The sequence below is a fragment of the Triturus cristatus genome, chromosome 7, assembly GCF_964204655.1.
Source record: "Triturus cristatus chromosome 7, aTriCri1.1, whole genome shotgun sequence".
Taxonomy (NCBI): domain Eukaryota; kingdom Metazoa; phylum Chordata; class Amphibia; order Caudata; family Salamandridae; genus Triturus; species Triturus cristatus.
This window is the reverse complement of record NC_140590.1, coordinates 1,074,300,988-1,074,316,375: the sequence shown is the minus strand read 5'-3', so window position 1 is coordinate 1,074,316,375 and position 15,388 is coordinate 1,074,300,988. Positions and strand designations below refer to the sequence as shown.

The following is a 15,388-nucleotide window of genomic DNA, read 5'->3' as shown; positions in this document are numbered from 1 at the left end:
CCGGGCGTGAAATATAATTTGCAATACATTGTGCGCAATGACAGATTCATTGGAGAGCGCGAGATAGCACAGGCACTAGCGCGTGCTATGCGATATGCGCCTTGGAGTGTAATATGCACAGGGCAGTGTTGTGTAACCTAACTAGTCTCTAAAGTTGTAATATAAAATATGTGCTGGGGAGTGTAACGTTGCATATGCACTGTGACAAATATATGGATCCCAGATTGTAATATGTATGGCATAGCACTGTGCGTTATAACATAGGCATCGAGAAAGGCACGTTAGATGGGGCAATATAACCCGTGCGAAGACAAGTGTGGCATGACATATTCACGGGGTGGTGTTACAGTGCACATGGGCTAGAGAGTGTCATAGCATATGCACTAGCTAGTGGAATACAACACAGAGGTGTGTGGCACTCGGCAGGCAATGGTGGGTGTAACATAGCATTGGGCTCTGTCAGGAGCACGCTGTGACTCTCAAGTGATGTTCGTCCCCTTTCCAGAGAGTAAAATAAAAAGTATTACACATCCGGCAGTGGATGTGTGTTTTATTAACCGTGAGGGGGGTTTCTTGCATAGTTTTGGTCAAATTTTTGTCGAATCCCCTTTGAATGGCTTGGTGTGCATGTGTATTAAATGTGCCCGTCAATAGCTACCCATGTTTGTATAAATAAACGTCAAGGGTGTCTACCAGGATTAGGCACGGTAGGGCATCAGACATGTCAGAGCTTCACTAGTGGTGTAAATACATTCCACGTGGATTCATTGCATGCATAGTCGCCTTTTAATGAATATCACGCAAATCGTCATGGTGATAGGTACGTACGGTTTGTCCAGCATGTCCTAGGTGTGTCTATAAATATATATTTTTAAAAAATAATAAAAAACAGTGGCCGGCCCTGGGGATTGGGGTCAAAAAAATATAATTAGGAGACTGGCCCTGGGGGATGGGGTCATCAGGGCCAATAAATTAGAATAAGAAGGGGAACCAAACAGCCCCCCTTCTTAAAAAACTAAAATAAATAAAAGACTGGCATCGTGCCGGAGGCCATGCCCCCTCCGTGCAGCACTCTGCAAACGCGCCCCCAACAGGCATCTCCAGTATGCGCCAGGGAGCTGCGCTGCAGCCAGGTGTTCTGAGGCCAAGCCCCTTTTTACACCTCTCTGCAACGCAGCTCTGTGGCGCTTACTGGAGGTACCTAGTGGTCTAGTTTGACCCTAGGGACCCTTAGGATTCAGGGGGACTCTCAACTTAGAACAGCCACAGGGCGCGTTTACACAGTGGTGAAGGGAGGGGACGGGGCCTGAGGTGACGTGTGCAAACACGCACTATGGCATGTTTTAAATTGGGGATATAATTTCCCTTCAATACTGAGGGCCCCTGGGGGCTAACTAGCCCACCAAGTGCTTCCAGTAAGCGCCACTGAGCTGCATTGCAGAGAGGTGGTCCAGGCCGTGCCACTTTTTACACCTCTCTGCAACGCAGCTCTGTGGCACTTACTGGAGGTACCTAGTGGGCTAGTTGGACCCTAGGGACCCTCAGGATTCAAATGAACTTAATCTCCCAACTAAAAATGGACACAGGGCGTGTTTACACAGTGGTGAAGGGAGGGGACGGGGCCTGAGTTAATGTGTGCAAAAACGCCCTGTGGCCTGTTTTAAGAGGTAGTTTTAATCCCCATGCCCTATTATACACTAGGGGCTTACAGAGGAGGTCATGCTAATCACAGGGGGACCACAACGCATAATGTTCCCTAGTGTATGTAGGTGTTTTCACTGTATTCTAAGTGTCTTTTAACATAGCACTGGCTCTAGGACTGGTTAGTCAGACTCAGTTACCACCAGTATCCGTCTGAAAAAGTTGAGGGTACAGGATGATTTTGCAACAAGGCTTCTTTCTGCTCTTCTTTTTGTTCTTTCTGCACGTTATCCTTCTTCCTGCACTTATCTTCGTATTTGAGGACTTCTGTTGCTTCTTTCTGCACTTCTTTTGTTTCTTTCTGTGCATTTTTTCTTCTTTCTTCACATGTCCTATCTCTGTAGGCATAGTTAGAAATTAGCATTTAAAAAACCTTTGAAATTCACTGAAAAAACCATGGGTTTCACACACGTTATAGTTAGGAATTAGCATTTAAAAAACCTTAGAAATTCAATGAAAAAACCAAAGGTTTCACACATGTTATAGTTAGCTGGACATTTCACTCGTAAAAAACCATTGAAATTCCCCCGTTATAGTTAGTTCAGCTAACTATAACTCGCGCGCCCGCAATGCACTACTGATGACGTCACATATTACATCACTCATGACATGGTCACTGACATCACTCATGACATCACTGATGACATCTCAAATGACATCACTGATGACATCACTGATGACATCATCCAGTGATTGTGTGTTTTTATGAAAATTATATATTTTTTATATTTATGTATATCTCAAGGTCAAAGGAAGAATAAATGGGTATATAAGTGTCTAAATGGATACTTTTTTTTGGAATTTTTTTTGTGTAACTGACTGTTTAAGTGTATCATAGTGAATACATGGCTTACTGAGTAATCTTTAAATATTTAAATATCTGTATCAGTTTCTTACTTTGTGTATAAGTGGCTGCATGGGTTGGTGAGTAGCTACATGAGTGTCTATATAGGTTATTAGTTGGTTTTTTATCACTATGAGTGTCTGAGTTTCTGTATGGTTCGGTGGGGGGTATTACTTAGTGCATAGGTGCATGAATGAGTGACTCACTGTTTGTATGTGTTGAATACAGCATGTGTGCAGGACTGTATGGGTGGATGAGTGTGTGCATGGGTGTGTTAGTGAGTGAATGACTGTCTCAATAGTGTCTTTATGAGTAACTACATATGTTTTAAACTAGTATATGTGACTATTGGTGTATATAAGTGAGTATATGTGAGAGTGAGAGATTGGAAGAGTTCCTGTATGAATAAGTATGTGTTTCTATAAGTGATTGTTTAAAAGAGTAAGTATATGTAAGTTTCTGTAGAAGTAAGTGTGGTGGTGTGTGTATAACTGTATATGCAAGTAAATGGATGATTGATTCTTTATTAGCATGAGTGACTATGTGTGTGAGTTACTCTATGGATGAGTGGCATTGTGTAACGGGATGTACAGGTGTATGAGTACATATGATGAGTGAGTACATGTATGAGTGACTGTAGAGGACTGTTGGTGAATTACTGTATGTGTATGTGGTTCTTAGAATTACTGAATAGGTTGTTGTAACTGATATTGATATGTTCATTATTTTGAACATTTTAGTTTCTATTTTTGAATGTGTGTTTCAATGGTTATATTAGGGGGAGAGGAGGTCTGCCACTCTATCACAAGGATGATGTCATCAGTGATGTCATCAGTGATGTCATTTGAGATGTCATCAGTGATGTCATGAGTGATGTCAGTGACCATGTCATGAGTGATGTAATATGTGACGTCATCAGTAGTGCATTGCGGGCGCGCGAGTTATAGTTAGCTGAACTAACTATAACGGGGGAATTTCAATGGTTTTTTACGAGTGAAATGTCCAGCTAACTATAACATGTGTGAAACCTTTGGTTTTTTCATTGAATATATATATATATATATATATATATATATATATATATATATATATATATATATATATATATATATATATGTGTGTGTGTGTGTGTGTGTGCGTGCATGTCTGTGTGATTACACAAATAAGGTTTGTACCTACCTTGTTCATTTTTACCAAGTGTATGTCTTTACCACGGAAATGTAAGTATTATAGAGGTAAATATAAACCCTTTTTGTATACATAGAAAGTGTTTATACTCACCTGTAAAATAATTACATTTGTGTGGTAAAGGCATACGAGGTAAATTCATATGTATGTTAAAAAAATGCATTGTAATGGCACGTGTGGTAATGGTAATCGTTGTATTGTCATACATCCATACCACCCAGAGCAGCTTCGAGGCTTTGAACTTAAGGCATCACATTACAAATTCATAAACATACAATCAGTAGAAAAGTAAAAACAAAACCAAGACCAGCACTTGACTTTACATTCGGTCTTAGCATTGGGTGTGCGTTTGCGTAAAATTAACTTGCAAGTGTAAGAAGAGCCAAGTTACGTGCAAACAGTTGTGGCACCAATATGGTGTGTATTATTACATTTGTTAACCTATTGCTGTATAGGTTAGGACTCGCCACAAGATGGTGTTAGAGTTGGGGCATAGTATGTGATTGAGCACACTTTCTAATCCCCTTCTAACAGACACAAGTGCTAACGTTTGTGCAAATACCATTTACACACTTTTTAGGTCTCGCCTGACCCAGCGCATGCGCTGGTCTGGCGAGACATTTTGTGAGGGCTCCAAAAAGTGCTACCAGGCCAGCCTAGAGCTACAGTGCATGTGCGCGGTCGCGCTCGTCGCGCTTTACCGCGATTACTTTCTCTATCGCGGCCGCGCGGCCGTTTTGATATTTGATCGCGATCACTTTCGCAGCCGCACAGCAGTTAAAACAAGCATTGGCATAGCCAATAGGTCTCGCTTTTAAGTGTTTAGTTATGCAACTGTTGCATGGCTAAACACTTATAAGGTCCCAAAGGCGAGACCTATTGGCTATGCCAATGCTTGTTTTATCTTAAGTTCTGTCCGGGCATTAATGGCCACAATTTCCTATGGCCTCTGAGAGGGGGATGGAAATCTCGTGTGATAGGGATAAAATGAGGCTCACCTCTCAGGGATGGGATGAGAAGGGGCTGGGATGTGTTCTGATAAAGGCACGGCAATGGAACCTGAATGAGACAGAATCAGCAATCAGGAGGGTAATGTAGGCCCCTACGTCACGCTGGGGGGTCCCCAAACCAACCCTTCAGCCCCCCCAACTCTTCATGGGGCAGCTAAGCATTCTAGAGGCCCCCATTTACCCCCAGGCCAATGAACATCTGTGAGATATGGGAGACTCAGAGGCCCTGCTCACATTTTGCAGGGAGCCCCATCATATTGCGCTTCGCCACTGTCAGCAATGGGAGAAGATGCAATATCTTAGCTCCACCCCGGCTCCCACCGTATTTCCAGGCCCCTTCCAGAGCATAGTCTCCTCCTATTCCCATCTCTTTCAATACCTTCTTCTGAATCCCATCCTCCTCTTTTCCCAATGCTCAGTCTATTCCATTCTCACGTCCTTCAATACCCAGTGCGGATTCCCAATCCCTTTGCTTAGCCTCATCCCATTCTCATACTTTTAAATATATTTTGATGATTCCCACCCCATTCACAGTGCTCATTCCAATAGTTTCTCAGTTCTTATCCATTTTGCTCACGCCCTCCCTCCCCATTCATCTCTTTAGTTGCTCTTTGCTGGTTCTCATTCCATTCCCAGTGCTCAGTCCCATTCCAATCCATCCCATTCATGTCTTTCCAGTGCCCATTGGTGGTTTGCATTGTCATCCATTCTCGGTGCTGATTCCCATTCCAGCATCATCATTCCAGGACCATTATTGGAAGCAGGGATCAGAGCTCAGACAATGACTGACCCCTCCCCCCACACACACACACACAATGGCATCAGAATTTGCAATGAGGTGAAACTCCCTCATTGAGTGGAACTGCCTGTGCTTGTGCACCACTATTTCCCAAACTCCATCCTTAAAACATACTGTTCTGGTCCATGCATCCTCCATGGGTTAAGGGAGGGGTGGATAGATTGAGAATGTGGTCCATGACCCCTCCACTGTACCATACACGAACACGGAGAGCCATGGTACTCATATGCTGTACCCTCGGTATGTGACAGCTTTTCAGTACAATGCCTCTTCCATATAGAAACACATTATGAAACATGTCTTATGAAGATATCTTGAAAACGTGCCAAGGCCCTGGCCATATGGAAATACACCCAGCATCCGGCTATGTTCACTGCATTATAAGGTTTGTAATGTGGATGGGCACAGAGTGGGTACACTGCAGTGTTTGCACCATGTGTTAGTGTAAACACACCTATCACTGTAGGCGTGCACACGGTGTGTGTCTAATGTGCTATCGGTCTTGTGTGCTTAGTGTACACAAACACACCCCACCTGCAAACACTGCAAGGTGCAGAATGATACTAGTTTTGCAGGGAGGTCAGTAGGAAGAAGGAAATTACAGGAGTATTATGAAGATAGGTAGAGGTAGGTAACTTCTAGAGAGAAGACATAGGACATTTTCTCATGGAAAGCAGAGCACGCATATCCCTACATAAAACAGACTATTCAAGGACTAATATGATGCAAACAATACATGACCATATATAAACATGTAAATATATGTGGGAGCACGCATACACACAGATCTTTGCGTTGATCAGACCACATGGTCATATGTAATGCAAACTGTGCAGGGATTTACAAGGGAAAAATGGGAGGGATGTCAGTGGACGCGAAGGTTAGACCTGTCAAAAGTTAGTTATGATCAGGGCCACTGGTTTTATGGGATCTTGCAGCTGAAGCGTTTTCCACATAATTATGGATGTACTGCATTTGCCACATAATCCATCATGTGTTGCATTATCTGCAACTTTTAAGACCATAAAATTGTTTCTATCTCAAACGGGTAAAAAATTATTAACAAACGCAGCTACCCTTGTTGCCGCAAAGCGGAATATCTTTCGCAAAGGTTGACTGGTTAGCTTTCTGTTGCTTATTGCTGTACTCGGGTATTAAATTTGTACTGATGAGGGCAAAACTTTGCTCAGATAGTGTTAACATGTGTAGAAAAAGATAAAAATATTCAGAGTAATATAATACTTTCACAAAATGTGCCACATTACGCCGCATAATTTGCAATTTCTTGATGCAAAATGTGGTCCTCACTGCCACATAACTCTAGTGCCGGTAGTTATGAGGGGGTTCTGTGGTGCTGGTAACCTCTGGTTTTGGCCCTCCTACCAAGTCACCGAGCATGTAGCCATCAGTATTGGTGTCAAAGAATAATATTCTGACACATATTTCCCTCTGGCACTTTAAGCCCCATCGGCTTTATCAAGGCACACAAGGCCTCATGATTTCGTCAGAAATAACAATCGGTTTTGCCCATTGTTACATAATCACCAAGGTCTGCTTTACACACGGAAACTAACACGAACAGCATGTGTTGCCTCGAGGAAGCTCATAGTCATGTGTGGCCCCAGGGAATCACTCGTCACAAAAGTATCCTTTTACATCAGCACAGAACTCACTTTCTTAATTGGAGAGTTTTTATAAGCCCAATCACATATAAGTGTGTCTGCGTGCGCACACACACACACACACCCACTCTTATATAAACATGAACCAACAAGGCCTTATATAAAGCAAGACGTTCAAGGCTGTAGACAGATTAAGCAGACCATATATGGCATTATATAAAACAGACCATATAAGGCATGATCTAAAGCGCGCAAGATAGGGTATTTCATAAAGTAGACCATACAAGGCTGTATATATATTTTTTTTTAAAGAAAGAAAACCCTCACACACTTGCTTTTCCATATAGCATAAACATTTAAGGCCATATATAAAGCAGGGCCGCATATAATGCAGATACTTGCAAGCCATACACAGGGGCTCGTCTAATAAATTAGTCTATTTCTACCATAGTGAGTTCGGCAGCATAGGGGTTTAAATGGTATAAAGACAAATCCGTATTTTAACTCATAGAAAAGAGGCCCGGGCGTATATTTTGGGAAAACACGTGGTGGCAGATTTACAAGACCCTTGCGCCACTTTTGCGTCACTTTTAACATGGGAAAAGTGACGCAAAAGTGGCGCAAGGGGGTCATAAATCTGCCCCAAGAATGGAACAGGGGAGGGAGAAGCAATGGAGCAGGGTATGGTGTAGGCTGCTTCCGAGTGCTTGCGTCATTATTAGATCACTCACTACAAAGCTCTGCGGGGATGAAAGAACGGACTGGACCCTGGAGCTGAGGATGAGAAAATCTGCGCCATAGGTCAGGGGTCAGACGTTTCTGGAACGCTTACTTTGAGGGAAAAGATGAAGTACCAACATTGTTAGTTCAACAAGAGGCCCTCGCCTAAAAACATCAGAACTGCGTGAAGGGTACCAACGGTCTCCGTGACTGCGAGGCACTGGCCAGTGGCCTCCCATGGCACCGACTCTCTCCCGCCCTGTCAGAGGAACCAAACTGCTTCTTTCTCTGAGCGAGGCACGGGTTTTAGTGCGCATCTCTGGAGTATATGTCAGTCACTGGCCATTTTTCTCATCAGCTTGTGTTAGCACCACACACAACACAAGCAATTTGATCGGGTGACGTGACTCGCGATGCATGTTTCTATTGGCTACTTTCAGATAGCAGACAGCACTTGTAGTCCTGAAGAAACACAAACGTGGTTTTGGGGCCGAGGGGGCGGTGGTGGAGTGGGCCTTTCTGCATCTCCAGAACCTACCCCACCTTCCGCTTTATCTGGAGTTTCTAGCCCAGAATGGAAGGAGAAGCAGAAAGCGCAAAGACGCCAATGACGAAGCTAGCACAGAAAATGAACGCCTCAGTAGTTCCGAACCATAACACGTGCTAACGTCATCATTCTCACCATTCTGACCTCACCCCCCAAAAAAACCCAATGACAGCTTGGAAAATAGTACCCCAGACTGTCAAAAGGCGCTGCGATGCTATACTTAAAGCAACTTGTGTGCTATCAAAAGTTTATTAGCATCGCAAATATTATGGGGACATTTTATTCTGCCCTGACTATAGTGCATACGTATTATGGGGCAGATTTACAAGTCCCTTGCGCCACTTTTGCGTCACGTTTAACATAGGAAAAGTGACGCAAAAGTGGCGCAAGGGGCTTGTAAATCTGCCCCTATGTTTTTATCATACTAGTTACAGGGCTTTTTAGGTGGTTTTCTTTTTACTATTTTCACTTCCTTTAATCTAAACTCAAAAATGCACTTTTTCCACTGGGCTGCCGCTTGAGTTTCGAATATGTGCTTGAAATTTAATAGTGGGGTACTTTGTTTTTTAAATCGCATTTCAGTGTTTCTGGTTGATCAAAACCACTGGATTAACAGCAAAACAGCTTCAATGGAAAGTCACATTGCGCCACGTCGGTTTCTTTATTCAAAGAGTAGAGGCCTGGTTATGTGACGTAACACAACACAGCTGTGCGTGACAAACGTGGACCACTCCCAAACTGCACTTATCGTTGAAGGTACTTGCACTTTTTCCAGACCCGTGCCTTTAGCACTCTGCTCTCCGTATAGCAAGCAGGAAATAGCAAAAGTGACTGACAGCCGTTTATGTAAAGGCAAACATTTTCTGAATAATGTTGTTAACTTTCAAATAACAAGGGCACACTTTCTTAAAAATCACGCACAGTTAAAAAAAAAACTCACCCCACTTTGTAAAGGGGTTCTGTTCATTTCAAGGATTCATGCACATTTCCAAAAGAGCTGTTTTATGCGAATTTAAGGAAATAACCGCGATCGCTTTCACAAATGATCCCTTGCAAAGCCCCTGAAAGGGTTAAAAAGTTGTTAAAATTGGACTTTGGACCTAAAGGTGTGCGGTAGCCTCGCGGGAGTTGAACATCTACGACCCCCTCCAGCAGCACGCGCGGCCCCTGCACTTCTGGTGGAAAAGCAGATTGTTGTTAGAAACCGTCGTCGCCGGATGCTTTTAAAAAGACGCGTTCCACGTGAGCATCCCACAGCTGTGGCTCCTTGTCGAGCGGTGTCTCCCGGAATCATGGCCCGAGCAGAAGCTGTTATTCATATGTGCTGCATCCGTGCAAAGGAAATGAATCGCGATACGTCTCGTTGTTGTGAAGTTGCACGGACGGACGGAACCTCTGCGACCGGCTGCATGGAGCCCCCGTCTCAGTAACACTTCAATAAAGAGTTTAAACTCCATGTTATTACTTAAGCGCTGTCACTATGTTGTTGCTATTACTTGTGCGCAATAAACCGTTTCTGCCAGGGGTTGAATCTGTGGCTGTGGCCATTGGGACAAGTTTGGATTTGCAACATGTGCTTCAACCCACTAAGTTATCGTACTAGCGAATCACTCCCTCTCCCCCCCCAGCCCCTGCTCCAAAACCGCAGGAAATCAGCATTTGGAAGATGTACGTACCATTAGCTCCGGGCAGGGGGGCGCATAGCACAAGGGGACGAAATGATGGCCTCTAGGCACTTGCTACGAGAAAAGGTGGGGGTCTACAGTGTCTTACTAGCATGGCTCTCTTCCTATCATCTTGCATTTGGTTGGGGAGGGGGGGGGGGTCATAGCGCCTCGTAGACATATGTTTCACCTATAGACCTTGAACGAATCCTTTAACAGGCAGCTTACAATGTCACGTTTTCTCCTCGGTATTCAATTTTCCTGTTCGGAGCTTGCTGTTTGTATTTCATTTTATTTGCGAGCTTTTTTTGGAGGGGTGGGGGGTATCGCGAGCTTCATTATCACACTGGCCTTCTAGCACACTAAACTGACAATTAGAGACCCTAGCTCCTGCGCCGAGGCGCTATGTGCTAGTGAAAAATGTACCTAGACTGAGTGGCAAGGCAATGGATTTGACACAGAGGTGTGAGGTTGAGTCTCTGCTCAGGCCAGGCATACATGTGATCTTTGGCGCGCGTTTTATCTTTGCTTACTTCGTTAAGTATGAGCATCTAAAAAGAGGACGAGGAAGAAAAGTCTAACTCTGTGACCACATTAAATAAACAGTTTGGCCTCTTAGAGACTCGCATACGTTTTTAAACCACAACCCTCTCCACCATCCACTCTTAATTGACTGCGTGGAACGTAGCTTACACTGGCAAATGAAGTAGCCTTGTGTGTGTAGTCTCTATGCGAATGCCAGTTACTGGTGGGGCTGTCCCAGTCATTCATCCTTCTAGGGTCATATAATGTGAACCATGGTGCTGGGTAAAGCTTTCTCGCGCACTACAACCGCCCCGCTTCGCAGCGCTGTCATTAACAGACGCCTCTGTGACACGGGGGGTGCGGAGTGTTTGAGGTGAGACAGTGTCAGACACGTCACGAGAAGCACGCGCTGCGCAGAACAAGCTACCCGCAGGTGTAAATCACCAGGTTGCACCCATCAGCAGACCCTCGAGGCGTTCATGTCAGGGCAACAGTCCACTCCCATGTTTTCCTCACATACATGTATGTAGGCGAATAAATAGACACCATAGGGCCTGGATAAATGACCCGTTGAAGCTTAGCTGCCCTCTGCGGGGGGTGCTGCCTGGTAGCTGGGTTGGGAGTTGTAGACCCAAAAGCCCGAGTTTCAATCCCGGCTACCCACCTAAGCGCGCAGTGTGACATTAGGTAATAACTTACTATCGATGGGCCTCTGTTCTCTCAAAATATGAATGTGCCTAGAAACGGCTGCACGCTATTATCAAATTCGACATTAATTGATGCTGAAACGCTCCCTGAGGGCACATATGTGGTGAATTATACCCACTCCCCCGAAACATCCACTTTTTTTCACATACCTCCAGTGTCATTTGGTAGCCTCCCTGCACCTCATTTTTCTACTGGACCTCCAGAGGGGTGGCACCTCGTCGCCTCAAAACACGGACCGCCAACTGGGAGTCTTAGTGTCAACTCTTGGGGTTTTGTAAACCTAGTAGGCGGGCGGAGAAGCGAGGGGCGTTTAAGGGGGGGTCCATCCCCCTCACTGGACACTCTTCAGTGGGCGACGTTCCGAGACTGTGGGGAAAATTCTTTTTGTTTTACCTTATATGAGCTGAAAGGCGCGAAGCCAGGCCCTTCTGTCAAAGCCTCCGAGGCGGGCCATTGGCTGGGGGCACCCGGGGCTGGGTCACGTGTCCAGCACCCCCCTCGCCTTGACCTGCGACAAGTTCAGCCCAGAGTGGGCCTTGCCCCCCCAAGGAAGGAGCGCTCTACGATTTTCATATTTCTTCTAAATTTGGAGATTTCAGACAATGCTGGAGCCTCGGCCTGGGATTCCAGACCTCCATGTGGAAGCTGTTAGAGTCTGAGAGAGCGGGAGCCGGGGCAGGGAGGGGGCTGGGGGGCCGGGAGAGGGAGGGGGCTGCGCCCGACCCCCATTATCCCATCGTCGCTGGGATTTGTTCTGACAGCATGGAACAGGGTCTTTACAGGGCGGGTTAATAGCGCCTCGTAAAGGGAAGGGCATGTTCGTGCCCTGTCGATACCCCTGGGCTGAGCGGGTGAATAGGGTATGTGGGGGGAAGCAGGGGCAGGCCGCTGGTTACTGCAAGTTACTCTGCATGCCTGGGAAGTTGCGTGAACTAACACACCGACTGTTACTCATCAGAGCTCGTTTCCTTCTCCCGCGTGCGCCCGTCATCTGGGACAAGCGCAGAGGCTCGAGAACGGACCACACAAGGCCTCCATTTCTGTACCTCAGCGACCGGCCTAGAGACGACAGAGAGAGTTAGGCGCACCCCCTTCAAAAAGACCTGGGGGCAGATTTACGAGCCCCTTGCGCCACTTTTGCGTCACTTTCCCCCATGTTAAAAGTGACGCAAAAGTGGCGCAAGGGGCTCATAAATCTGCCCTAGTGTGTCAGAAAACGTACATCATTTTAAAGATGTTGGGGCAGATTTACAAGCCCTTTGCGCCACTTTTGCGTCACTTTTCCCATGTTAAAAGTGACGCAAAAGTGGCGCAAGGGGCTTGTAAATCTGCCCCGTTATTCGGGGCTGAGAAGGCGCACATGGATCTCTCCAAGCGGAAGTTCTGAGGCTGACATGTTATTGAATCTGCCGCATATTCATTGGCCTGTTTGGAAGTCACTCACCTTCCCTTTAGCCAGTCACCTCTACTGTGATTGACTCTGTCCCATCCCAATTGGCCTGCTTGGAAATCATATAATTTCCCTTTAGACCACTCACCTTTGCTAAAATACGTTTTTTCTCAGAAATCCCAATGAGTGTGAGGAAAGATGATGGCATTTAAACAGACGTTACACAGCTTCCCATTTGGGGGTCCATAAATGATATTTTTTGTGTCATTTCTGTTCCTGCCAGTACCCCCACAGAAGTATAACCACAGGCCCCATTGACTGGTGTTTTAGTACACAGATTTGAATCAGAAGGAGACTCCCGGCATCAGGGAGTGCCAGGGACAGGATTCTGCATGTGGACATGTCCCCGCAGTGCAAGGACCACACAGGACCTGCCAATGTGACACGGAGTGAGAGGGACTGCACTGCCTGCCAGCTATAGGAGCCGTCCCGCGACCAGAAAGGTTCGGAAGCAAGGCCCATTTCTCTAAAGCCTGTACGGAGGTTGTTCGGAGGAAGCGAGGATTGTGTAGTCCAGCTGGCCTAACCAAGCCTTCACCCCATGCTAACAAAACTGCCTTTTCTGAAGTATCTGAAACAGGATACGTCTTGCATCTCCACCACCAACTCCTCAGAACATTCCTGGACCTGGGAAGATGCCATCTGAAGAAGAAGGCCCTGCTGGAAGCAGAGTGTGACTTCTGACTCCTGATGTAAAAGAAGATTCAGGCACAGTCTGCTCTCACTTTTGATGGGTGCTAGAGGGCATAACTCTTCCCGCTGAGCACAGATGATCCTTTCCAATGCTGCCTTTCCCTAGTGGGTCCCTGCTCGGGGATCGCGCTGGGCGTGCATACTTCAAGCAGGGATCTGTTCCAGTAGGCCACCAGGGACGATGATTGCGGTGGGGGAAGGAGGCCTTGGCAGCCCTCTGCACACACTCAGTCTTTCTGCCCACCTAAGGCTCAGATGTGAGTGTTCACCCAGAATCTGCACCCAGGGAGGCAGAAGGTCCACTAGGCACCAGGGATAGGTTGATGTCAGTACCTTTGAGGGAAGTGGCCCCAAATGCACTGGGCCTGTGCTCCCCCACCTGGGCTCACTTAGTCTTTCTTCTCCCAAGGGGCAGATGTGGTGTTTATCCCAATCTACCCCCACCTGGGGCAGAAAGCCAGATAGACACCAGGAATAGGTGAAAAATAGTATTTATTTTGTGGGGGCTATAGAATGGGACTGTGCTCCCCCTTGTCCTGGGCCCAGTTTCTCTGCCCCCCTATCTGGAAATTGGTGGTGTTCACCCCCAATCTGACCCTATGGGTGACAGAAAGCCAACTTGGGCCATTGCTCCTCCTTGCACCGGGACCAGTTACTCTTTTTCCCTCTCTGGGGGTGGGGGATGTGGGTTTTCACCCCAATCTGACCTTCCCAGGGTAGGCAAAGAGCCTGGAAATGGGTCTGTGCTCCCCACTCCAGACCTAACAGTCTTCCTGCTCCTAAGTCAGATTTTGTTAGTTTACCCCATTCTGCTCCTGGGGGCAGAAAAGTCAGCAGACCACCAGGGAAAATATGGTTCCAAGCACAGAAGGGGCAAGGGGTTCTGTATCAGGTTGCACTCTTAACCCAGGGGTAGATTGGAAGAATTTACCTTCAATGTGCCCCCTGGGAGGCAAAAAGCCCATTAGATACAAGGGATCTATTTTTTGTTGTAGAAAAGAAATATGGCATGTGAGTGACTAGCCTGGTGTTGGGCCTACCCTTCAGCCCTAGAATCTGAACAGTATTTCTACCCACCTGGGGCTCAGACCAACCCCATTCTCATGACAGGCAAAAGGAATTTTTTATTTGCTGGGCCTTAGTTTTAACATACGAACCGTCAGTGTAGGAGTAAATAAGAATTTCCTCCTACTTGCCATTGTGAATGGTGGCTTGCAGCGGTGGCCGGCACAGGTAAGCGTGGTGAGGCGGGGCGGAGCGGAGCGTAGCAGGGGGGGAAGTCGACAGACGACGGAAAAGGTATTAATTTATTTAATTATTCATATTCCGCATCACCGCATTTACCTGTGCCAGCCGCTACTGGTGGCACTGTTCAGGCCTGTGCTCTGCCAACCAGGGAAACCAACTAAGCTGAAACATTTTAAAAACTAGACACCAGGGGACACCAGAGTGGGGTGCCTTGCTTGGATCCCACACCCTTTTCTTCCCCCAAATGCCCTGTAAGCCTCAAACTTTGACCAAAATCACACATTTTCCTCAATTTTCCTGTGATGGAAAGTTTCTGAATCTGTTAGGACTCACACATTTCCAACCACCTACCATTCCACTCCTTGTCCAGATAAAAAACTGTACTCCACTTGTGTGGCTGACCATAACACCCAAAACACAAAAGCACACAAAACGCAATATGGAGAAATCGGCAATAGGGGTAACAGTGGTATTTGGGCCTGAGCTTGAAGGCCAACCAGTGAAACCTACCTAACCTAGACAATTCTGAAAAATAAACATCCACATTTTTATCAGAACAAGGTGGGGGAACGCTGGATCCCTGCTGTTTCTGGAATTGTATGTCACAATAATGCACAGAACTGTGAGATTTTAGGCAAACTTTGAGGTTTGCAGGAGATTGTGGGTAAG

The 15,388-nt window shown here is 46.1% G+C and overlaps 1 long non-coding RNA gene across 1 annotated transcript in view; it reads right to left on the bottom strand.

Moving 5' to 3' along the window:
* The window catches only part of LOC146811111 (uncharacterized), a 75,996-nt gene extending 64,438 nt beyond the window's left edge, over positions 1-11,558 (bottom strand). The window contains exon 1 of the long non-coding RNA XR_014966686.1: positions 11,478-11,558. This is a non-coding gene — a long non-coding RNA (uncharacterized LOC146811111). The remainder of the gene's footprint in view (positions 1-11,477) is intronic.
* Between the last annotated feature and the right edge of the window lie 3,830 nt (positions 11,559-15,388).